This window comes from Martes martes (assembly GCF_963455335.1).
Source record: "Martes martes genome assembly, chromosome: 2".
In the NCBI taxonomy this organism is placed as follows: Eukaryota; Metazoa; Chordata; class Mammalia; order Carnivora; family Mustelidae; genus Martes; species Martes martes.
Genome location: NC_137889.1, coordinates 94,656,637 through 94,681,895, shown reverse-complemented (window position 1 = coordinate 94,681,895; position 25,259 = coordinate 94,656,637). Strand labels below are relative to the sequence as shown.

The 25,259-nt window shown below is 34.6% G+C and overlaps 1 protein-coding gene across 3 annotated transcripts in view; it reads right to left on the bottom strand.

Annotated features, from left to right (window-relative positions):
* Positions 1 to 25,259, bottom strand: part of GRID2 (glutamate ionotropic receptor delta type subunit 2) — a gene marked incomplete at both ends in the record, with an annotated part of 1,466,807 nt that overhangs the window by 572,708 nt on the left and 868,840 nt on the right. The gene's annotated exons all lie outside the window — the stretch shown is intronic.

The window sequence follows — 25,259 nt, the reverse complement described above, 5'->3', positions numbered from 1 at the left end:
TAAAATGACAACCAAGTTAAAAGAAAAGAGGGAGCGATAATGTGGTTTATGCTTTCCACATATCATCACATTGAGCTAACACATAATGAATATTCTTAGGAGAAACATATTTAAATAAAAAAGAAACTCACAGAAATTTGTGTGGATAACAAAAGGCACCTAGATATTGTAAAGCCAAATCAAATCATCTGATAATTTTTCTATTTTTTTAGTAATATTAGTCCCTTTCCACCTGATATACCTCAGTCTCAGGAACGCTGTATCAGACTAGCAGCATTACTAATGTGAAGGACTGAATTACTTCTGGATAAAATATTAAGAAGTGATTGTAAGATATCCTAGAATTTTTTAAACCTTTATATTTATTTTCACTGTTACATTAGAACACAAAGAGGGAAAATTGTTTCCTTTCCCCATCTTCCTTACCTAAGTATCTCATCTCCTTTTTCAGCAGTAAACATATCTGAAGCCAATGAAATAGATTAAGCAATTGATTGGGTTTTTTTTCCCCTTTTTTCACCAGGACCCTATTTTATATCTGAGCTCATTATTGTTATAGTTGTGTGTTCTCATTCCGTGGATTCTTATAAGTGTCTAGCAAGTTAGTAAACACTAATTGTATTTCTTAATCCAAAATTTCAAGAAATTTTAGATTGCTATGAAATATTGAAGACCCTAGAATTTAATAAAAGTTTTATTACCATAACAATAAGAAACACGCCTCTAAAAATCATATTATTCTGGAGCTATTCAGTCAGCATTATACTTGGGCAAGTCAGCAAGAAAAAAACCATCCAATGGGGACTCCTGTATGTTTGGTATTCAAAATAACAGAAAGGAAATATGGATTTTCCTTCATAATCTGCTCCTCCTCTCCTTCTTACCCCATGCTTCTCTCTTATCGCTAGACATGTGTATATTAGTCATGTAAAGGAGCATGGGGCATGTTCATATAGAGTTGCTTCGACTCTGATACAAAGCACATAGTTATAACAAATGAGACTACCCTGCCTCCCAAGAAGTTGAGCTTATTTTAAAGGAATTGAGCAAAAAAGGGGGAAAAAAATCAAGCCCTGTCAGGAAGACAAGCGATGAGTAAGGACAGACCATCTGTCACTGGCAGGAACTTTAGAACTTCTGAATCTTTAGAAAAGCCTGACAATTTATCACCATGTCTTCCATCATTTGTCCTTAAATCTTCAGATGTGCTAAATATAAGACAATCGGAAGCAAAGAAATTGCCAGAGCATGTATCTCACTGGTAATAAATGTGGAACAGTTCCTACGAGCACAGAGGACAATTTAATTGACTAAACAATAACAGCAACATGCTGTTTTTCACTCAACCTTGTGGCTTAACTAAATTAAACTTGTTCCCTTTGCAGGAGGCACTAAATATTACATGTTTATGCAAAGCGTTCCAGAGCTCTGTACACCTGCAGCAGCGAGGATTTCAGGTGTTTACTTCCTATTCCCGTCTATTCCAAATCGCCAGGTGGAAACATGCTTGGGGAAGGACCCCAACGGTTATGCTGGAACAAGCGGCCAAAGAAATATTAAAGAGCTCTTCCCCTCCTGGCTCCCCATCTATAGTAAGACTATAGCTGTGTCTGTATTTCTAGCACTATATTCTGTGGGACACTACTTCCACTAAAATTCATAAACATTTGGTAGCAAGTAGATTTAGAAATGCTAGGTTAACCAAATTAATAGATGTCACTACTGCATCACTCCCCAAAGAATTAAGCAGGTTAATATCAATATTGAAAGCAATTAACATAAAATTCATATTAATATGAATAATATTGGGGGACATATGGCTTCAGACCTCTGAGTGTGAGCTCTAAAGTAAGAGTCAATGCCTCCATTTTCTTTCAGTGTGACTTTGAGGAAATTACCAACCCTATAAACCTCAGTTTCCTCATTTGTAACTAGGATTAACACCATTGCCTACATAATAAAATCATAGTGAAGCTCAAATGCAACAATAGTAGACTCTCAATAAACACCAACTCTTCCATTTTAATGAATATGCTTTATGGAATTCCAGGAGGAGATATTTGGAATTGGCATATTCCAAATTGATCTGACTCGTGAGGAGACCAATTTTCTCCATTATAAATCCTATGGGATTAGTACTTTGGGGAAATGTTAATTTAGTCACACATTCCTAAAAGTTCTAAAATTTTATTGAGACCCCACAAGGAATTTTCTAATTTTAAAATCATGGCCTTAAAATAATCCTACAGAAAGAGTGACTAACAGAGGACATTTTCCATAAAACAATTAGAAATACAGGAACAAAACTTGAATTACCATATTTTATGTAAAATTCAAATGCATATGTAATAGTTTTGGCCAAATGATGGTACTTGTTCTTTTCTCTTTTTAACTTTTTTACCCCTTTCTTTAAACAAAAGAAACGCAATCATTATACTCTCCAATAAAGTATAAAAAGGAAATATATCATGTATAAAGTTTATAGCATATAGTAGATTCTTAGGAGATCAGTGGATTTACAGTTCAAACCCTACCTCCAGTGTCCCAGATATCATATATGACGAAACTGCACAACCACAAAGTTCTGCTAATAGAAATTCTATTAGATACTACAGTGCTTCAAAATGTGAAGTGAAAATACAAAACTTCTTAAAGTAGAGTCAACCTGGAGTTCATTTCCACTGCTTTCTTTTTTTTTTTTTTTTTTTTTTTAAGATGGGTTGTTTTTCTTTTTTTTTTTTTTTTTTTTTTTCACTAGAATCGCCAAAGCCACAGTACAGGGAGACCCTGGAGTATTGTGTAGATTCCATTTTAAAATCCCAAATATATCCAGCAGATGGCATAAGTAAGCCCTCGAGAGCTGATACTGGGCAACAGGGGGATATTCTGAAATGACTGTCTTGTTTGCATTTCCCCTTGAGCTCAGCATGGGTCCGCAACTCTCTTCTGTTCTTATCCAAGCAGCTACTATCTGCCATCCCACTCTGTGCCTTTTGCTTTAGAATCTCTGCTCTGATCTTCCAGCTGGAAGACCACAAATACACTTTCATCCAAATCCTCTTGCCATTACTGCCAAAGTTATTTCATAAACGGATATGCTAGAATTATTGTTATTGCTATGCAGTTGGGTCTTCCCACACCCCCTGGGAGATGGAAATATGCCACCGTTGAGATTTGGCCAAAAGTATACTACCTGCTCTGCTTCTTAATGTGGAAAGATGGGCACTAACACACAAACACACACACATTATAGAGAATCTGTGTTCATCCTATCACATAGACCCACCTTCCTGTGTCCTAAATTACTGAAGAGAGATTGAACAACCACCAAAAGTGAATTCATGATTTCAATACTTTAACCAATGAGGATACAAATAAGGATCTGACAATCATTTCCAGAGCAGGGACCACGGTTTAACTGCCTTAATTCTTTCTGAAGTTTTGGTTGCATTGGGCTTCATTTACATGTTCTGCTGTGGTGATTGAAGAGTGCTTTCCCCAAAACAATTAGGAAAAGTAGTGGTTGTTCAGAAACCGTTAGTCCTTTCTCATGCCATGTTCTAAAATGTTAACCTTTAGTACAACGAGGGAATTAATGTTACATTAAAATTTTTTTTGATTTTCTGTATTTTTTAATAGCTCAGTGATTCTTGACAGAGTAAATTACTTCCTAAGTATAACTGGCAAACAAATAAATGCAAGTTCTTACTTGGGTTTGATCTCCGTTTAAAATGATGATTTGGGGGCACATTGGCTCTTAATTGCTGGGATTTATGAAATAAGACTTTCTTGTCATCTTGAAACAAATAAAAGGGGAAAATGCTTCTTATCGAGAAGTCTATTGATCACATCAAAATGCAACATACAAGCTTTTCACACTGTGAACTTCATGCTTGCTTGCTTCTTTTTTTTTCTTTGTTCCTTTTGATCTGTTCTCTATCTTCTCTCCTTGACAAGTGTTTCTCAAAACTCAGACTGAAATAAATGTCAAATCCTTTCCCAACCCTCATCTCCCTAACCCCAAGAAGTATTATCCCCAAGGTCGCGCTCATCTAGCACTTTGAACAAACCTGTACCCAGGTTTGTTAACTTAATTAAATCATGTTTAGTTACGTAACTGACTGTGAGAGCTGTGTTGTGTTTTATATTCCCCTTACTCCCTCTTCATTAGCCTGACGGGCTTTCTTGCTGCTTTTCCAGGACAGTCCTGCTTTGGCCCTTACCTTGCTTCCTGAATTGCTCTTCACCAGAAGGACAGATGCACACAGCCACACAGCCCTGGGCACTTTATGTGGGACTCGGCATAAATATCACTTCATCAGGCGTGACTTCTGTAATCACCCACTTCTGATAATCCCCCCATGCATTATCCCACATGAAGCAAACACACAGACACACAGACATACACACACACGGACACACAGACACACACACACACACGATTTACTGCCTCTTTCCGTGCACTAGAGACATAAATTTCACAACCCTAAGAATTTCATTTTGATCAGAATAATAAATGATAAATAATATACATCATGATATATATCAATGATATATAATAGGGTTTCAATAAAATTTGTTGCCAGGCACAAGGCAAATTTTCACTAAATGTTGTTTGTGGAAAAAAGGACAACTATATAGTCCTAACTCATGTTTATGTATCTGTGGATATCCCTACCCCACCTTTGACTAAACCATTTGATAAACTTGTTTGAAAGGAAGTCACTGGATGGTATTTCATTGTTAAAAAATAAATAAATAACAAGAAAATGACTCAACTCACATTTTCTCCAATGAAGAGCTCTTGATTATTTATGTGGCAATGAAGTATAGAATTATCATATTCAAAATTTCCGAAGTCAGAAGCCTCAGAGTTGGAAGTTTAGTGATATTAGAAAAAAACATAAAATTTGAAAAACTGGACTTGAGTTCAAATGCCAGATCTCCTTATTGATAGTCGATATATTACTTACTCTGAGTCTCACTTTCCTGATTATAGGAATATTGCTTTTTTCACAAGTAGTAAGGCTCACATAGATGAATGTATCTAAAACACTTGGAACATTGTCAGAACTCAAAAATGCTAAACTCTTTCCTTTGTTAACTTTCTTTCCCTTTACTCAGGTTATTGCAGTATTTTCGACACTACTCATAAATGACTATGAGTATATTTATTCAATTCAGTAAATGTTTATTAAATGCTATTTATAGTATATTTATAATAATAAAAGCTAATATTTATTCAGTGCCTATTATGTGCTGGGCACCAAGTGCTTATACATATACAGTAACTTATTTAATGTTTACTATATCCTTATGATGTAAGCACCACATTCATTGTCCACCTTGCATGAGAAGAAACTGAAGCAACTCACCCAAATCATTAAGCTGGGTGCGGAATCCAGAATCAATAACTAGTAAACAATTTTTTTACATAATGTTTTCACAGCCTTCTCTGTTCAGGTTTCAGAAACTGTTACGCTTTTTTCAGAATTAAAATAACTACAGTTAAACTGAATATTGTATAACATTGTATGATACAAATATGTATTTCAACTCCAGTGTATAACTTCAGTGATTCTTGACAGAGTAAATTACTTCCTAAGTATAACTGGCAAACAAATGTGTGCACTTTTGAAAGAGTATTAACGATAGAAAAATTTGAGAAATGAAGGCAGTCTTATCTTCCATTCTGTTCCATGACCTTTACCTTAAAGTGGTAAAAGAAAATTTGTTTTTCTTTCAGTGAGTCTCAATTCCCATCTTCTTTTTAGAATGTAACTTGTTATAAGGATTAACTGATCAACATTATATATTATATATATATGTAAAACATTATATATAAGGATATATAGAGAACTGTTTCTCTCATTAAGCAATAGCGACTATATATATATACACTATATATACATACATATACCTATATATACATATGTGTGTACATGTATGTGTGTGTGTGTATAATATATATATATATATATTTCTCTGTTCCTGCTCTCTATTCATAACAGAACTTTTGATTAATCCCACAAGATGAAGAGTCAAAAGCATCTAGAAGAGAAAATGTATAATGTATAATGTATAAATGTATAATGATTCTTATTGTGGCAGTAAGGACATTAGGCATCTAATTTCTGTAGTTAGTTAAACAGTTTACTACTCTTCTTTGTGTAACTTGGCTGTATTCTGGATTATCAATAACTCATTACTGATGAAGCCAATATGGATGCTGATTATTACTCATTAAAAGACATTCCTAGTTTAGTGTTTCTCTTATCTTTGGGCTCTTCTAATATTTCACAAGGACTCTCCCTTCTAGAATATCAAGAGTGGTATACAAAATTGATGATTCTAGACTCAAAAGACTTTGGAGAGGGAAACGTATTTGAAAGGTCTTATTAGTTTTGATACATAAAGTATCCAAAAGAAAAATAAAGAAGTGCAAAATGTGAACTTCCATGGCCATATTCCTAAATAAACTATTTTGGTCATTCCCAAGATATTTAAATTCATTGGACGTACGATCCTTGAACATTTTGTAAATCAAAACAAGACCTTCAAGCTTTTTCAGGTTTCTAAATTTCTTTCATAGTTCTTTCATAAAAAGTATACCTTGTGGCCTACCATAAAAAATGTTTTCAATGGTGTTGGACTTGACAGCATGGACAATTTCCAGAATTTCAAGCAATTGACTCTCCCGTCTGTGCTATTTCACTATGGTGAAATATAAACCATCTTTTTCTTACCACTGACAAATCACCTTATGGTGTTAGAACTGTGTTTAGTAACAAAATGTCAGTTGAAACTGAGGCACCAACTGTTAACTGCTCAAACAAAATGTCATTTGTAGAACAGAATTTCAGAATTTGACAAAGGAACCTATGCTATGATCACAGAATCAAGAGTATTCAAAAATCATCTGACACGATTTAGAATTTTCATTGATCTTAAACCTCTCATTAAATTATTTTTTGAATTATTTTTAAAACTCTGTTTACATGGATGCTTATCTGCCTGTCAGTATTTATAATAGCACAACTTCTACAAAATTACTAGAGTTACCCTGAATCCCATTTACATTGTTCCACCTTTCCCAGAAATGGATCACACAAATGTGAGTTAGTATTCAACAGGTTGAAATGGTTTTAAGCCCTCAAGTTCCAGCCCCTCTAAAATCAGAAACAGGGGTGCCTGTGTGGCTCAGTGGGTTAAGTTCCTGTCTTCAGCTCAGGTCATGATCTCAGGGTCCTGGGATCAGCCCCCACATTGGGCTCTCTGCTCAGCAGGGAGCCTGCTTTCCCCTCTCTCTCTGCTGGCCTCTCTGCCTACTTGTGATCCTTTCTCTCTGTCAAACAAATAAATAAAATCTTTTAAAAAATTAAAAAATAAAAAAAAAAATCAGAAACAAAGCAAAAAAAATCTGAATAACAACAGCTACCATTTTGGGGATGTGTATTAAAACATTTTAATGCCACTCATCATTTTGGTCTTATATCAACCCTTTGAAGGTAGTTGCTATTATCTTTCCCGTTTTACAAATGAATTAACACAGTCTTAACTTCACTCCGCCCTTCTCCCTATGGTAGAACAGGAAGAGTTTCCTCTAAAGGAGACTAATTTCAGTAGAGCTTTGAGTCCCTTTCTTTTTTCTTCTTAGGGAATCTGCAACAATAGTTATTTACATACTCTGCTTTCTACATCTCTCCGTTTACCATCTATGGGACAACAGATTTCCTTCCACCTAACACATGAGCTCTCAAATGACTTTCGCAGACAGTCTTGTCAAATACTGCCTATGATTGCTTTCTCCTTTTTTACTTCTCACATTTATATAGTGATCATTCTGGCTTCTGTTCCCAACTCCCCCACTCTTCTTTATTTGTCTGGCCTCTAGGTATCTTTTAGGCATAATTATCCTCATCATTTCTAAGAGGTCTTCCATGATCACTACACCCCTCCCACCATAAACTTGTCTTATAAATGTGGATATGAACCACCATCCCTGAACACGTTTAATTATATATATATATACACACACACACACACACACATATCTATCTATATGTGTATATATATATTTTTTTTTCTTTTTTTAATTTGACTACATCCTCTACCCTACTAAAAGTTTCTTGAGGCAGGGATGGTGTTTTATCTATTTTATATTTCCAAAAACTAACTCTGGACCTGACTCAGACAATAAGTATTGTGAACTGGACTTGAACTATCCTGTTATAAGGTTACTTTGCCCCATAATGTGACTGTAGATGTTAGGAGGTTACTTTGCCCCCTCCCCCTGCCCAGGTGAACTGCCCTGCAACTGCAGGGGAAATGAGTTTCCAGCATATTGACCTGTGCCACCTCGAGAGCTTGTATCCTTTCTCTTCTCTTCCTGAGAACTTTCATCCAGCACATTTGGCCACACACAAACATAACCTAGAAGTGAGGGTATGTTAGCATCTCTGGAGATCAACTCTCAACCAACAGTGATGAGAAGACGTGGGTAAACGCTCCTGTCTCCCCACCCTCCTGTGGGAATGACTCAGAGGTATATTCCAAACTCAGTTTCTGAAGGCTCCCCACAAGATTGAGCTCCATTTGCCCACCTTTGTAATTCATTCCTGGTAACACAATCTTGATTGACTTTTCTCTTTATGTTTACCATTCCCTCACTTGTGCTTTTTGGGACAAACTCCCTGATAAATCGTCTGCACCCAAGTTCTTGTCTCAGGATCTATACCAGTAACTCAAACTTAGTCAGTCTTCCTACATAAAACACACAATTTACTACACATGAATTGAGAATAGTTGCTATAGTTAAATGAAGAAATTCTTGAGAAGTAGGAAAATGCTTGAGACATTAAAATTATTCACAATCTGTCTATAGGAGTTGTCTTCCTATAATAGACTGCTGAGAACTCTCATAATCCTAAAAAGCTTTGATGTCACTGTGTACAGTGTATTTGGGAATTCTTCACATAGGTGATTCTCAATTCTTCGTGTGCATTAGAATCACCTGGAGGAAGTTTTAAACATAGTGCTGGGCCCACTCCAGTCTTTTCTGATTTAGAAGTTCTGGCATGGAGTCTGAGAATTTGCATTTCTAACAAGTTCCCAGTTGGTGCCTGTGCTGCAGGTTTAGTGAATCATTCTGAGATCCACTGCTTTACAAAAGAGCCCTGGTCAGGGACTGAGTGTGATGATTTGACGTTAATTCTATATCCAGTCAATTACTTTGACAAAACCATTCAAGCTTTTTGAACACCTGAAACATACCAGACACAACGCTAGGATGGGAGTCGATTCATTGAGCAAGGCCGACTTGGTCTTTGTTCTAAGCGAGCTTTCAGCTCCAACAGAGACTGTGAGGAATCTGAAAAGTGTAACAGTCTCTAGGTGATATTCCTTCACAAATAACCAAGAACACACACCTTTCCCCAGAAGGAAAGACGAAATACTTGTTTCAGAAAGAATATAGTCATTTTAAGCTTATTGTTTAAAAATTGCTTCTAATTTGAAGCAAACTTCTTTACATGCATTAAAGTGTTGCGATTTATACCTTGATCATATTTGCACAAATCATACACAAATTGTTTCAAATCACACATATTTTCTGTTTGGAATGATGAATTTTTATTTATAAGGATTGAATTTCTGGGATTAGTAACCATAAACATTATTTTGCTTTTACGTCCATTTTTGTTTGTTTTTCCATCTGCAAGTGACAAAGCCAGCCTTGAATAAAGCCTGGCAATTATATCCTGAAATATATTATTGAATTTGCCTGTTCATTATTTCTTATATGCCATTCCCAGTTCAATAGTAGGAATCAGTTCTGGCATGTTGTTAAATAAATTATGTGATAAGGCTTGCTTTAACTAACTCCAGTCAGATAAAAAGAAAAGAAAAATATATATATATGTGTGTGTGTGTGTGTGTGTGTGTGTGTGTGTGTGTATTGTAAAGATTACTGTAGGTATTTCACTCTTCAGTCAGATTTTCTTTTGAGAGTTGAATTTTTATTAGGAATTATAAAATAGGACTAAGGTGTGGTTCTGTCACTAGCGTTGAGGCTGTAAATGCTGTGTGGAACATTTGTGGTTCATAATTCAAAAGGTGGCCTGGAGATATGTGTCAGGCCTTTCTTGGTCCGTTATAAAGAATTACATACTGATTTCGAATCTCCCATATGTTTCACAGTTTACTGAAGTACTTAGCACTGTTTCGCAGCATTCATTCATATTTAGCGTAATTTCACAGTCTACTTAGGTCAGAATATGAAAGGAAGATAGCAAAGATGGATCTATTAGAAAATGATCCCTTGGACTCCCTCAGACCCAAAGACATGCACTAACAGCCGCAGTTCTAAAGGGTACCTGTTTTTCCACCTAGAGAAATTTGAAAACAATCATAAATCAAGCTGGCTGACAAGCTTCAAAAACCTTTTTTCCCAGATGACAGAAGTATGAGAAGGCTTTCTTTAAGAATATTCCAGTAGTACTTCTGTGAGAATTAAAGACAGAGACATAGTTGAAATAAATTTCATTCTCTGATCTGATCACAGTCCTTGAAATGGAGTCTTTTTTTCTCTGACTGCTTTGTTTTGTTTCTTTTCTTTTGCAGATTTATTGGTATGACACAGACTTACTGGTATAACACTGTGGCACACCCTACTATAAGGTCATTGTGGCCTCATGGAGTAAGGGCAGGCGTAGCGTAGTTTAGTAAGTTTGCTCTTATAGACACATTTCATTCTGACTTGCATTATGATTCACAGTGAGGTTAGCTCAGAATAGTTTTCACATCAATAGAAAATTCCTTTCTTTGGATGTACTCATCCCTTGTCTTTAAGGTACAAAATTGAGAAAATCAAAAAGATGCATTGACTTGCATCTTACTTTGTATGTTCTAATCAATTTACTGGGATGTTTGTCATTCAGGTTTCTAATTTAATAATTTAAAAGTTAATGTATTTATTAGAGAAGGCCATCTTCATTCCTAAAGATAAAATCTGGACTTATAATAAGATTATTTTAGCTTTTAAATTCCTTAAGTGAGTAATGAAATTATTTTCAAATGCCTCTTTTTTTAGTGGTTGGTTGTCTCATTTTGTTTAAAAAGAACAAAATGCTAATATGGTTATGAATTCAACTCCCTGTGTTTAGTAAATTACTATTCCTTTCTTCCAAAATTATGGTTTTATCCAGAAGATACTAGTCCCCCAAAAAAGAACTGAATATTATCCCTTCACCATTGAGTTTGTTTGTTTCTTTTTTTTTTTTTTTTTTTCTTGTGGAGCCCAGAATGTGGCTTGAACTCATGACGCCAAAGTCAAGACCTGAGTTAAGATCAAGAGTCAAATGTTTAACCCGCTGAGCCACCCCACAATTGAGTTTTCAAATGCAGAATGTAAAAAGCAGAAATTTGATGTTATAGAGAGATATTGCAAAAGTAGGAAAAGAATACTGAATGGTCATACAGAAATGGATGGAAGACATTCTCAGTATAATGAACAATTTCTGGGTAACATTTTGCAGAACATAGTGGAGAGATAAATGTTTTTTGAAACATGATTGATAAGATATACTTAAAATGAACTTGGAATAAATGGAAAGCTGAGATTGATGTTTTTATGCAAATACTTTCATATATTTTGAGACGAAGAATTGACACACCAGAGTAGATTGGGTTTAGAGAACTGTTTGGGACACACAGAAGATAGCCAAATCTGGAGGTGACAAAAAGAAAAATCTAAATAATGTTTTTACAGTTATTTTAAAAATAATATTGAGTGATGACAGACTGAAGATTTATAATAACTGCTGTGTATAATTTATGATTTGTAACACTTTTAATTTTATTTAAATAAAATTTGTTAAAATTAAAAATTAAATATCACTTAAAATCATCACACGGGCTCAGACAGATAAATTAATGTTGCTAATTATAAAGATCATAGTAAAAGGATCTGTCTCAACATTCTAGAAGTAGGTATGCTGTTTCAGAGGAACAGCGCTTGCTATCACAGCTAAGATTCTGGCGCAGAGAATGGGAAGAAGCAGATAAGCAGTATTTCTTATCAACTGATTCTTTAACAGGGTTGAATTCTCTCTTGTATGTTTTGTCACAGAATAATGCCACTAAATTATTGTACAGACTCTGTTTTGTTGAAACATTTATTCTTAGAAAAAGAATAAAAAAGTTCAATTTAAAAATAAATTTTGAACTCTTTTATCTTCCTAATTTTCTTAAATTTTATCTAGCATATATGGGGTGCCTGGGTGGCTCAGTGGGTTAAAGCCTCTGCCTTTGACTCAGGTCATGATCCCAGGGTCCTGGGATCTAGGCCCACATTGGGCTCTCTGCTCAGCAGGGAGCCTGCTTTCCCCTCTCTCTCTCTGCCTGCTTGTGATCTCTGTGAAATAAATAAATGAAATCTTAAAACAATTGTTTTTATCTAACATATATATATAGTATGTATGTGTATATATATACATATATATATAGTTAAAAACACAGTTAACTAACTTTATTTGAAATTTCTGATACTTGTAGGTATACCATATCATTCCCAGAACTAATAGAATCTCACTAAGATTAATTTCCTGATAAATTGTTCGCAATTTTTCTGATGTGCTTAATAAAAATCACTTAATAAAAGTCATTAACTTGCAAAAAATTCTGAATCATATTATATATGTATTTTAAAATTACACTTTTACTTGCTTTTACTTAAACTTACTTTGTGATAAGAGGTCTCTGCAAATTCAAAGGAAATAATTAGATCAAAGTCTCAAAATATCCAATGAGAATTATGATTAAAACAATAACAGAAAGAGAAAAAATATGCCAAAGGATGATCTAACTTTATAGTTAGGAAAGTATGTTATTCTTCTAAATAATGAATTTTTTTCTCTGTTCTAATTTTATTTGTAAAAGTTCACAGTACTGGGAAAATCCATTTTAGCTTTGAATATGACTTTAAGAAAGCTAAAATAAAGCACTTCAAATTAAAAAAAAAAAGGTTCTTGAGAAGAGTAAGTAAAGGCCATTTTTAGGGTTTAGAAATGGATATTATTTGAAACCTGGAACATCCCAAATATTTGTTGTTTGAAATTTGAATTATGATTGAAATTATCAGATGGTTCACCAAAGTATCAAGGGTTATCCAATATGCCAAATTGCTGAATGGAGCTGAGGAGACGATAAATCTTGAATAAAGAATAAGTGTCTCCTTGAAAGCTGAATTAAATCCTCTTTATTAAGTCAGTGACTATTCCAATTTATAGAAATCAATAGTGGATTTTTGAGTTTAATAAACTATAGGGATATATATTAAGTTCTAAATATATCAAGGATATAAACAAAAAGTCCTTGTAAAGACACTAGGGTTTTTTTGTTGTTTTAATAAAAGTGAAAAAAATGCTATAGACTATTTCCTTTCTTAAGACATTTTATCTGGGAAATGAAGTATGACATTAAAAAAAGAGAGAATGAAAGCACTGAACTCCTTAAACTATTCAAGTTTACAAATAAATGGATAAATGGAAAGCTGAGATTGATGAGATTGATATACAAAAAAATAGATGCAGAAATCAATTAGACAAGTTTGAAATTTAATAATTGTAACTACGTTCTTCCAAAGAAGGCAATAAAATCAATACTAAGACTTGTGTCATTCTCAAGAGTTTAAGATGAAAATATATCACTACATGAGGAGGCAAAAAATTTGCTCTATTGCAGACTTTCTATCCCACTAACCATTTTCAAAAGCTACTGCTTTTCAGCAGCCAGTAATAGAGATATTTATATAGGATTTAAAGATTGTCAATAAATGGTGATATTGAAAAATTCCAAAGAAGTTTCAAATCTAAACATTATGGTAATGCTCTGTGTGCTAGCTATATATTTTAATTTCTGTAACTAAATCGGAAAAAAATAACATTTGAAGCAGAAGCAATAAGATCTTAATCTAAATTTTAAGATATCTATGCATACACACACACAAATACATAATATACATATATCTTAAAGAAAAAAAATATATGGCCAATGGATATACATGTGGTTTGGTGGTTTGGTGAGGTACTGAACAAAAAAGTAAGGTGATTTGGTGGAAGCACATATAATTAATAAATAGAGCCTCTCTGGAGACAGGAAAAAAAATGTTTACATGACCATATTAATGATACCAAATAAGTATTTAATCATAAATGTGTTAAAACTGTTTAGGGAGGGAAGGGTAACTTTATGTGAGATAATTATATATAAGCTAAATCCTTACTTTTTTATTAGCCCATTAACAGATAATATCTGAAAAATCAGGGAAAGTTATGTAAAAATGTTATTTAAAAATATCTGGAAAATAGAAGTAGCTAAAACAAAACAAAAGTTAAGGGTTGTCTCCACAGAGTAGAAAGAAAGAGTAGGGAGGATTTGGGAAGCTATTCCTATTTTTTGTTATCCATTTTATAAATACCTTCAAAAAATGTTTATTGAGTGTATGTAAAATTCTGACAAAAATGAAATTTATTTTTGAAAAGTGGGCGCATATTCTTTGACCACACTATTACAAAAGGGAACTGATTTTTAAAATGATCTATATGGAAATTATCTAAACAAAGTATTTTCTAATTAATTTTTGTTAAAATATCCTCAAAAATCACATGAAAGTGTAATTAATATCTATAGTTTTAAAGCCTGTTATCTTTTCAAAGTACCACACTTCACGTTTATAGTACAAATCTTAAATATATCCTTCATATTATAAAAGTAAAGCATTATCGGTTCCACTGTTGCTGACCTTGCCATGTCTCCGTAGATTAAAAAAATTGATTTGAGTGTCGGTAGTCAATTAAAACTGTGATATCCTATAGCGAATGTTTATTATTTTCTTGCTGCTTTTATTATCTTCTTTGGGAACAATGACATTCCCCATAGTAGATCAAAGATCTTCGGGGAACGACTATTCTATCACAGGAGATCCTTTTGAAATTCACAGCAACCAAATGACAGAAATATTTCTTACCACAGAGAGGGCTTTAACAAGAAAGCAAAACAAAGGCACTTTTGAAATTTCCCCTTGAAATCTCCTTGTACCTTTACATGGGGCCTTTGATTCAAAATCAATACAGAGCCATATGAAAATCCACTGAAGTTAAATAGGATAGGCCAATCAGGTGCACCTTTTCTTTAGACCATTTATTTACCCTATTACCTATTAATATTTCTTTAATACTAAGTTGAATGAAACTGGATTACTTAAGGTGAAATTGTGTTTTTTGTTTTTGTTTTTGTTTTTGTTCTTCCCTGACACACCGCAGTATCTGCAAACAAGTACCTGGGAGATTTGATATTCCTAAGAATTTGTTCAACTCCAGGGACTTGAGAGATTTTATGAAGATTTACCTGTGAGGTTTTCTTTGAGAAATAGTAAGGCTAAAGTGATTGAATCCCGCCGACTGCAGAAGAAAGGAACAGAATTATCACTACATAAGGAAAGGTAATGCATACCCAAAGTCGAAACCAAAAGAAGTAGGGACTTCAAACGCTTGGCTGAATGTACAAGGATACAGCAAGTAAATGTACCACTTAAGTGAAGTTAAGTGGTACTGTTCACTACCATCCCTTAATTGTCAAAGTGTTTGCCTTCGAAGAGCCAGAACGAAGCAGAGCCATTCCAGGTCATTTATCGGGCACCTCATATGTGCTGGGCTGATTTCATCACTCCACCAGAACTTGCCTTTTTCATTCCTGATTAAACGTTTCTGTTTAATAGTGTCTCCCATCTGGAATACTTTTAAGCTTTTTTCTCCTCCCCAAGACATGACCCCTTTTTCTTCCAATAAATGTCTCTGTTGAACTTGTACTGCAAAGTCTTTTCCTCCCAGTCCACAGTTGCTATCCCTTTAAAAAAAATCTTCCCAGGTGAGTAACGTGCACCATTCATTTAGGTGCTTATTATAGGCATCTAAGAATGTTTTATAGAAGTGGTAGAGTGGAAACTCCCTGGACTTAAAAAACAGTTCTGATTTTAAATTTCACCCCCATCACCTCCTTATGTGATGACTTTGAACAAATTCTCAGCATCTCTAAGGCTAATGTCTCCTTATTTACAAATTGGGAATAACGCCAACTTTTCTGAGTGGTTACATGGATTAACTGATACAATTTAAGGCTCCTGCCTTGCTCAGTGTCTGCACATGATAGTATGAGACAAATGTTTGGTCCCTTTCCTTTCAATTCCTGGCTCAATTATAAAATCCTGGAGGACAGAGAATTGCCTTACTTTGTACCCTGTTCAGTGTCTGACAGTAATTAAGTACCTTGCAGACACTTACTAAGTACTTGTTTGAATGAATGTATCAGCTGGGTGCCATGAGGAATCCCTAATGGGCTTTCTATTGAGTGCTCTCAGCAACTACAGGGACTCTTTAGATGTATTAGAACAAACCCATCACAAGGGAAACACCTATTAACTGAAGGTCAGTACTATCATTTTTCAGTGTTGAGGAAAACATGTTGATGTTTTTAAAAGGGGGCAATAAAATCATTATTTTGACCTCATGGTACATTGTTTGGTATTACGTTCAGTTTATAAACTTGACAGATACAGATCAAAAGGAAAAACAAAACTGTAGCCAAAATGTGCCAACGTTTTGCAAGGTCAGAGATTCTCCTTTATTAATAATCCCCAAGTGGAGTTCTTCATTACCCACTTTCCATATTGGTAAATTGAAAATCTGTGGAAATCGAGATATTATGTAAATATACAGCTATATGAGGCAACTAACTTTCAGAAATTCATGGTTCTTTGTATAAGGCACCCAGTTTACCTTATTTTCCTGATTTCTTATTTTGGTAGAATTCTGCTCAGTTGGTTAGTAGAAGAACCTATGAAATAAAACTAATTCACAGGGCTAGTGTGGTGGTGCTCCAACTTAAGCACAGATCAGAATTGGGGGGGGGCGGTGTAGGGCTCTACCCCCTCAGTTTCTGATTCAGTAGAGTTGAGGTGGGGTCCAGGAATTTGCAATTCTACCACTTTTCCAGCTGATGCTCACACTGTGATCCAGGGACCACACTGAGAACCACGATAATAAAAAATAAAAATGAAATCAACCCTCTTGCTTAGAGGGCATTAGATTTTTATTATGTTCTGGCAATAATTCCAAAGTGCAAAACTGTTCTTAAGGACAGTGATGTCTAGGAGGAGAAATTTGGAGTTTCTGACAATTCAAACACTTAAAGATCCAGACTTGAGTTACCATGGTCTCAGAATATGCAGACTTAAAGTAAACTTGGAAAATACTCCTTCAGGTGTATTTTAAACAGTGTTTTGACTTCGGATAATGTAACATTACCTTCAAAATTTTGTCTCTTTCTACATAAGTGGAGTACAGAGAAAGTGAATTTAAAGTTAATAGTTACCTAGGTGACTATTTTTCATGCCCTCTTCTAATTTGATCAGTTATACATCTGAATTGATAATACAGTCTATTTTAAGGATAATGGAATATAGTTTTCCTAAGTAAGAGTCTTTTCACACATAAAAATCACACATTTGGAGTTTTAAATTAGCATTTTTTTAAGTTCATCATATGTGCTACAGAGGCACAACATCATTAGATATTTTCAGAAAAAAAGCTGTTAAAGTGATTTACGCAAGTTCAATTAAAAAAATAGATTTTGACAATTTAAGAGGAACCCAAATAAGCCTGCTTGAGGTGATTTAAAGAATCCATATTTTTTTTAAAGACCATATTTTATATATCAGGTACACTACATCTTAAATACTGGAAATGTAAAGATCACTTAAATATGAATGAGAATTGATTTTCCATTTAAATTCTAAAAGAACAGATCAAATACGAAGTTTATTTTTGTCTGAGGCGTCAGAAATACCTGTAGGGAAATCTACTAAACCCTTTTAGTAAGCTTACTTCTTGATAATTTCATAGACTATCATATTTTGTAAATTCTAGAAATAACTATGTTCTTTCACAGGCTTATTGTTAAGATGGGCTAGGGTTTTTTTTAAAACGGATGATCAAGTCAATTCATTAACTCACCAGATATTCACGAGCATCTTAACATATACAGACATAGTTCTAGGCAGTGCATATACAACAAAGGTTTAGACAAATCCAAACTTCATGCATTAGTTTTCTACTGCTGTTCTAATAAATTACCACAAATTTAGTGGCTTAAACCACAAAAATCTTACAATTCTGTAAGTCAGAAATCCAATACACTTCTCACAAGGTTAAAATCAAGTACTTGTTAAGGCCCTAGGGAGGATCAGTTTCCTTCTTAAGATTATTGGTAAAATTCAGTTCTTTGTGCTTTTAGGAAATTAATTTCCTTCAGGTGAGTGCCATTCCCAGCTTTCCCAGGCAGATTACACTCCCTGGTCTGTGTCTCACTTCTCCCATTTTCAAGTCAGCAATAGCAAATTGAGTTTCCTTCCTGTTTTCCATCTCTCCTATTTTTCTGTCTCATCTCTCTCACCCAGTCAGGGAAATTTCTCTGCTATTAAGGCTTCATATGATCAGATTGGGCCTACCCCTACAATCCAAGGTAATCTCCCTATCTCATTGGCTGTGTCCTTAACCACACCTGCAGAGTTTGTCCTCCCCTGTAAAGTAGCATATTCCCCCCGCCAGGGAATTAGGACACGTGAGTCTCGATAGCAGGCAGGAGGTGTTATTCAGGTCACCATACCCAAGAAACCTTATAACCTGGTGGCAAAGTTAGATGATAAAAAAGAAACAAATGTAAAATTTCAAGTCATGGGAAGTGAAGTTGAACATCTTGATTTCAGACAGGATACAAATGGCAATGGGTTTAATTGAAGAGAGTTAATAAAGGGATTTTTATACAGAGATATAGACAGGGTTAAAGAAATAACAAAGGCAGATAAAGCACCCAGGGACCAGCAAGAGTGGGGAACTATAACCTTTCTAAGCCTAATGGACAAGTAAAGAGAACTGTGTTAATAGAAGGAAACGGGAACTAGGGCCACAGGAAAAATACCATCAGATGGGAGCTGTGGCCCGAAAGGACAGCCACCGTTGCTGAAAGAGACTCAAGACATAAAGGAAGCAAGGACATAATAAAAACCCTGATCTGTCTGTCTTTCCACTCGGATCTCTTGCCAGTGCTCCCACTGACCAATCCCGACCAGTATCCAAGGGACAATGAAGCCTGGAGGAGGCAGTCTACAAAAGTCGGTCTTAAAAGAGTCACTCAGAGTTGTCGAAAGAGATCAGAGAATGGATTCAAGGGAGGAAGGAAGAAGGAAAATTATCTGCACAAAAGTCTCAGTAAAAAAGAGAGAGAGAGAGAATGAGGGATTGAGAAGGGAGCGGAGTTATGTTAGATTAACCAATGAAGAAAAACCTTTCTGAGGAGGCAATGACTGAGCAGAGGCCGGAAATAAGTGAGGAAGTGAGCCTTGCCATTGTACCAGGAAGACCGAGTGTCAAGGGTAAATGCCCTGAGGAAGGGATGGTTTTGGGTTCTTTGGGGAATAGAGAGGCCTGGGTACTTGGAGTAGAGTGAATTAGCAGGAGAGCGAAGGAGCTGGTGTGAAGTTGGTGTCAGACCATATAGAAATTGAAAAATTTTACTCTCAATGTAGTGATAAACCACCAGACTGTTTTGAGAGGAAAAAGAAATGATAAACTTGAATTTGTAGGTCACTCTAGGTTTGGAGAATTAACTGGAGGGGGCAAGAGAGAAGGCAGGAATACCATTTAGAGACCCATTGAAATTGTCTGGGGCAGAGTCTGGTGGTATAGACCAAGGTGGCAGCAGGGAGTATCATAAGCAGTGATAATACTCAGCATATACCTGATGATAGAAAAACATTGAACTAGTTGGACTAGTGGATGGCTTAGATGTGACATCAAAGATGCTCTTAGGCTCACGGACTAAGAAACTGGGGGAATGACGGTTGTGGTATTTTCGTGCACTTCGTCTTTTAAAGTCATTTTAATTGATGCTCAGTAGGGAGAGGAGTTCCAACCACACTTAGTCATTCTCCTTAGAATGGAAAATTCAGATTTTTTTTAATACACTAGAGATGAGGTCCTTGGGTTTTCTTTAGGCGATACTGCAAGGGTCAAAAGGCAGACCCAGCCAGTGGTACTCCAAAGTCATGATTCTGTTCCTTCATTACTGGAAAGATCAGCACATTTATCTGCTTACATTAATAGTGTTTAAAATTAAACCTAAATCTACTACTTACCATCTGTAGCACCTTAGTTAAATTACTACTTAATTACTTTAAGTTACAAATTCCTAATCAGTTAGACATTATAATACTCCTTACACTATTAGGTTGATCTGGTGATTAAGTGAGATATGTACAAAGTACTTAGCACTGTGCCTGGATGGTTATAAGCACTTAATGAAACATAGTTATATTTATTACATACACTAGAGTTTTATACATGATTTTCTTTGAGGTAAATATTTCACCAGTGGATACTTAAATATATTGGACACTAATAGTCCACAATCATCCTAATGATTTTCAAAAGCCATACTATTTACTTACTCTCCAAGTCTTTGAGGAAAAACATGAACAAGAAAAGTGACATTTGTAGATTTCATTTGATTTTTTTACCTTCTGTATTATAGTTCTAAAATGAAATTGTTATTACTGACCTTTGTAGGAAAGATGCAGTTACTCTAAAGAAAAACAGTAATACTAGATTTAACTTCCATCTACCCTGGCTTCAATTGTTGTGCTGTCCAACAGTGTCTGTGAATTAGATATCAAATTGATTTATGCTGGGGAAAAAATTGTTACAAACCCAACAACTTAAAATTGAACAAAAGATTTGTTTCGTCTTTACTCTTCGCTTCAATAAGAGGGCTAGCTCAGGTTGAACTCTTCCTAAGCCCTTGTTAAAGTGCTAAGTTTTACTAAACACATTAGGTTTTTTTTCCTCATTCTCTTTTATGAAGTGTCTTCTCCATTCAGTTCCATATACCTGAAGAGTGAAACTATTGCCATAGATTCTAACAAAAGGTCCAGGAATCTTGACCTTTACATCAAATGGTATTCAGTCCTCTTTAAATAAGTAAACAGAATATTACTTTGGGTTACTCCCACAAGCCCTCATGGCCATTTTATAGAAATAAGAACTCAAGAATCAAAAATGATATCATAAAGCCCTAGACAGGTAGTGCTTACTAGTTAATAACATGAAAAAGATTTTTAAAAATCTTTTTTTAAAAAATGACCCAAAATACATGCACACACATACACACCACATGCATCACAAATAAGAGTTAAAATAAATTGTCATCTTGAATATTTTTAAAGAAAAACAACATATTGAATAGATAAAATGATCCTCAGTATTGAATCAGAGAACTTTGGGTAAGATGAGGACTTAAACCATCCACTGAACCTGATTCTGTTAAGGTTGCCTGGGGCGGTGGAGGGGTGTGTGTGTGTGTGTGTGTGTGTGTGTGTGTGTGTGTGTGTGTCAACAAAGCCAAATTATTGCCCTGGGCTCAATGGGGAGTGACTAGGAGGACAGAGTCCTCTTCTCTCTGAGGATGATTAGGAGGGAGCTAGATAGAAGCTTTGGAAGGATGTAAATTTAGGGAAGTGTTGTTTGTTCATTTGTTTATATATATATATACATACACATATATATGTGTGTGTGTGTGTATATATATGTGTATATACACACACACACACATATATATATATATATATTTATTTTTTAAGTAACCTAAAACCTAGTGTATCTCTAGACTGAAAGGAGCCAATAAAGAGGTAAGTACCAAAGGCAATTTTAAATTGCTAACATGATAAAACTTCAAAAGAAAACCAATTTGACCACCTAGTTTCAATTTGACAGATTGTATGTACTTGCTGGTTGGTGATGAAATATGCTTTGGAATTAATTTTCCCTGAGATTATTTATATGCTGAATCTACAGTCTTCAATGAATGCTTATCCATTAATATTAAATTCAAAGTTTTGTTTCTGAAGTACTATGAAAAACTTTCATATGACAAAATGGGGAACACCTTTGCTTTAGAATCAGATAAATGTGGGTTTAAATGTTGACTTCTTTATACTATGACTTTCAGGAATGACTCGAGCCTCAACTCCTTCATCCAAAAAATGAGGATAGTGACAGAATGTTTCCTAAAGGTGGTCGTGAGGATCAAAGGATTAATACACCACATGAAAAGGAGGGAAAGCAGACCCAGGCCCATGCTGGACAACCAGTAAGTATTAGTTACTTTTGTTGTTGTTGTTGTTGTTTACTTATTTCACATATAAATGAGATATTTCTAATTCAAAGATAACATAAACATAGAGGTAAAATTAAAATGGGACTGAGAATTCTGAGTTAGATGGGGCTTCTTCCAGGAGAATCTACTAACTACAATAAAGAAGGGACATTGATCCCTCTAAAATGTGTACTACTGCCCCTCAGAGACTAAAATCAATGTTCAAAAAACTTCTGAATTGTTCTATGAAAAATGTTACCATCAGAATATTAGTGATTTTGTTACATATATTATGGTTCTATCCTAAATGTACCAGAAGGATTATTAATGGACTTTCTATCCTAATTCCTCCTTCTGGGAGTCTATACCAGTAGTCTATATACCATTGCCCCACATTGCCATCAGAAATATGAGATGGTAGATTTTAAATTTGTGTTTTATGTTTTAATTTGATAAGATTTCTTTTGCCAGTGAGTCAGAATGAAACTAGCATTTCTCAAAGAACTAAATAAAGGACTGCATTTTTTTCTTTTTAATTTGTGCTTTAGGACATTGTTTTACTTTAGGCTTAACACATAAAAGGAGGTAAACCAAATGAGATTATTGAGTGGAAATCTCTTATCATTATCAACTCGTAATTATCCAATTTGCAGCTTATTTGGAAAATATTTCTTTCAGATTAACTGACAGTGTTTAGATTATTCTCTTTAATTAAGATTGTGGTTATCAATTTTCTTTACTGGCAGCACATATACTACTTATATACTCATTTGCTTGTTAATTGTTGATTATTTAATAATTAATGACAGCTTACTTCTGTGCAATTCATTATTATGACTGCTATTAGCTCTGAGTTTGCAGGTACCTAGGAGGAAGAAGTCCAAAGCCGTAACTCAAGATTTCTGGGTACTGTCTTAGAAAGAGGTCCACTCCTAATATAGATGCTGGGTTAGTCTAAAAAGCTATTTATCCTCCCAGAATGATTTGCAGGATTGAAGGGGTTACTGGGGCAGCTTCCCATCTCCCAAAGGATAAGACTTTACAGAATGACTAATGCTGGAACTAAATTGTTACATCGTTAACACATTTCCAGAAACATAAAAAGTGACTCCAAATAAAACTAATTAATGACATTTACAATGTCAAGTAGCTATTTTACTTTCTACAAGTATTAAAAAAAAATCAAGATTTAATTTTTTCTGGAGTTTTATGGATAATCATTGAGCTGCAAGAGTAAAAATGTTTTGCCTTATGATATAAACTCCTTGACCAAAATTTCTACTGTTGAAAAAATTTTTTTTGAAATTTTGAAAAAAAATCATAGGGCTTTTTAAAAATAGTTCAATATAGTTTTAAAAATCTAGTAAGGCCAACATGAAAAGATGTTCAATATCATTAGCTATCAGGGAAATGTAAATTAGAACCACAATGAGATATCACTATATACCTGTCAGAATGTCTAAATAAAAAAAATAGTGATAATATTGAATGCTAGTGAGAATGGCAATACATTAGATTACTCATATATCAATAGCTGGATCATAAAATGGCATAGCCATGCTAGAAAAACCATAAAGCAGTTTCTTACAAAACTAAGTAGGCACTTAGCAAACAACATAGCATTTGCACTATAGGGCATTTACCCCAGAGAAATAAAAACTATGGCACACAAAAACCTATAAGTGAATGTTAATAGCAGCTTTTTTTGTGATAGCCCAAAGTGGAAGCAACCAAAAGGCTCTGGGTTAAACAAACATATTAAATAAATTTATTAAAAATATATATTAATATATATTTATTAAATAAATAAACTGGTATATCTGTGCCATGTGTATTAGTCATCTGGCACTGTCCTAACAAAATACCATAGAGTGGATGGTTTAAAGAATAGAAATTTATTTTTTTATAATTCTGGAGGCTGAACATCTGAGATCAGTGTGCCAGCATGTTTATGTTTTGGTGAGAGCTCTCTTCTTACTGTGTCCTCACATGGCAGAGAGAAAAATCATTCTCTCCTTCTTCTTATAAGGCCACAGTCCTATTGGATTAGGGCCCCATCCTGACGATCTAATTTAACTTAATTATCTCCTGTCATAGTCACATTGGGGGTTAGAGCTCCGACATACGAATTTGGGGAGGACACAATTCAGTGCATAGCACTATGGATTCCACTCAGCCGAAGAACAACTTAAATGGTCTTCAGAGTATTATGCTAAATTTAGAAAAAGAAAAAAGTTAATCCCCAAAGATTATGTACTATATAATTCCATTTATATAATATTTATGGAATGACAAAATTACAGCGCAAGAGAACAAATTAGTGGTTGCCAAAAATTAGAGCGGTGTGTGGGAGGGAAGGGTCTGGGATAAGGTGGCACAAAGGATCCTCTTGATGGCACTGTTCTCTCTTGAATATCATGGTGGTTATATGCATCAATACATGTGATAAAATTGCACTGAACTAAATAAAGACACATAAATATACAAGTGAATGCATATAAAACAGGTGAAATCTAAAAAAGGCTAGTAGATTGTATTAATGTCAATTTTCTAGTTCTAGGATTATACTGCTGTTATATAAGATGCTTCTATTATGAAAATTGGGTGAAGAGTACACTGTGTTACATGTAAATACGCAATAATTGCAAAACAAAACTTTTATTTTAAAAAAATCCTAGAGAAAATCTAATAAGGCCAATTTTATATAAGTCAAAGTATGATGATAGTTTCGTTGTGGCTTTTAAGTAAGATACTAACATGGTAGCTCCATATTTTATCATCGGTTCCCAACTGCTCAAAGTTTAAAATCTATTATGAGCATGCCCTCTGCTTTTCTTGAATTTATTTATTTTCCTTTGTTCTTTCTTTCCTTTCTTCCCACCTGCCTGCCTTTTCTGCCTTTCCTTCCTTCCTTCCTTGGGTCAGAGGTGGAGAGGAGAAGGAAAATGCAGAGGAAAGAAACTGAGAAATTAAATCTGAACTCCTAATTTCTTAGG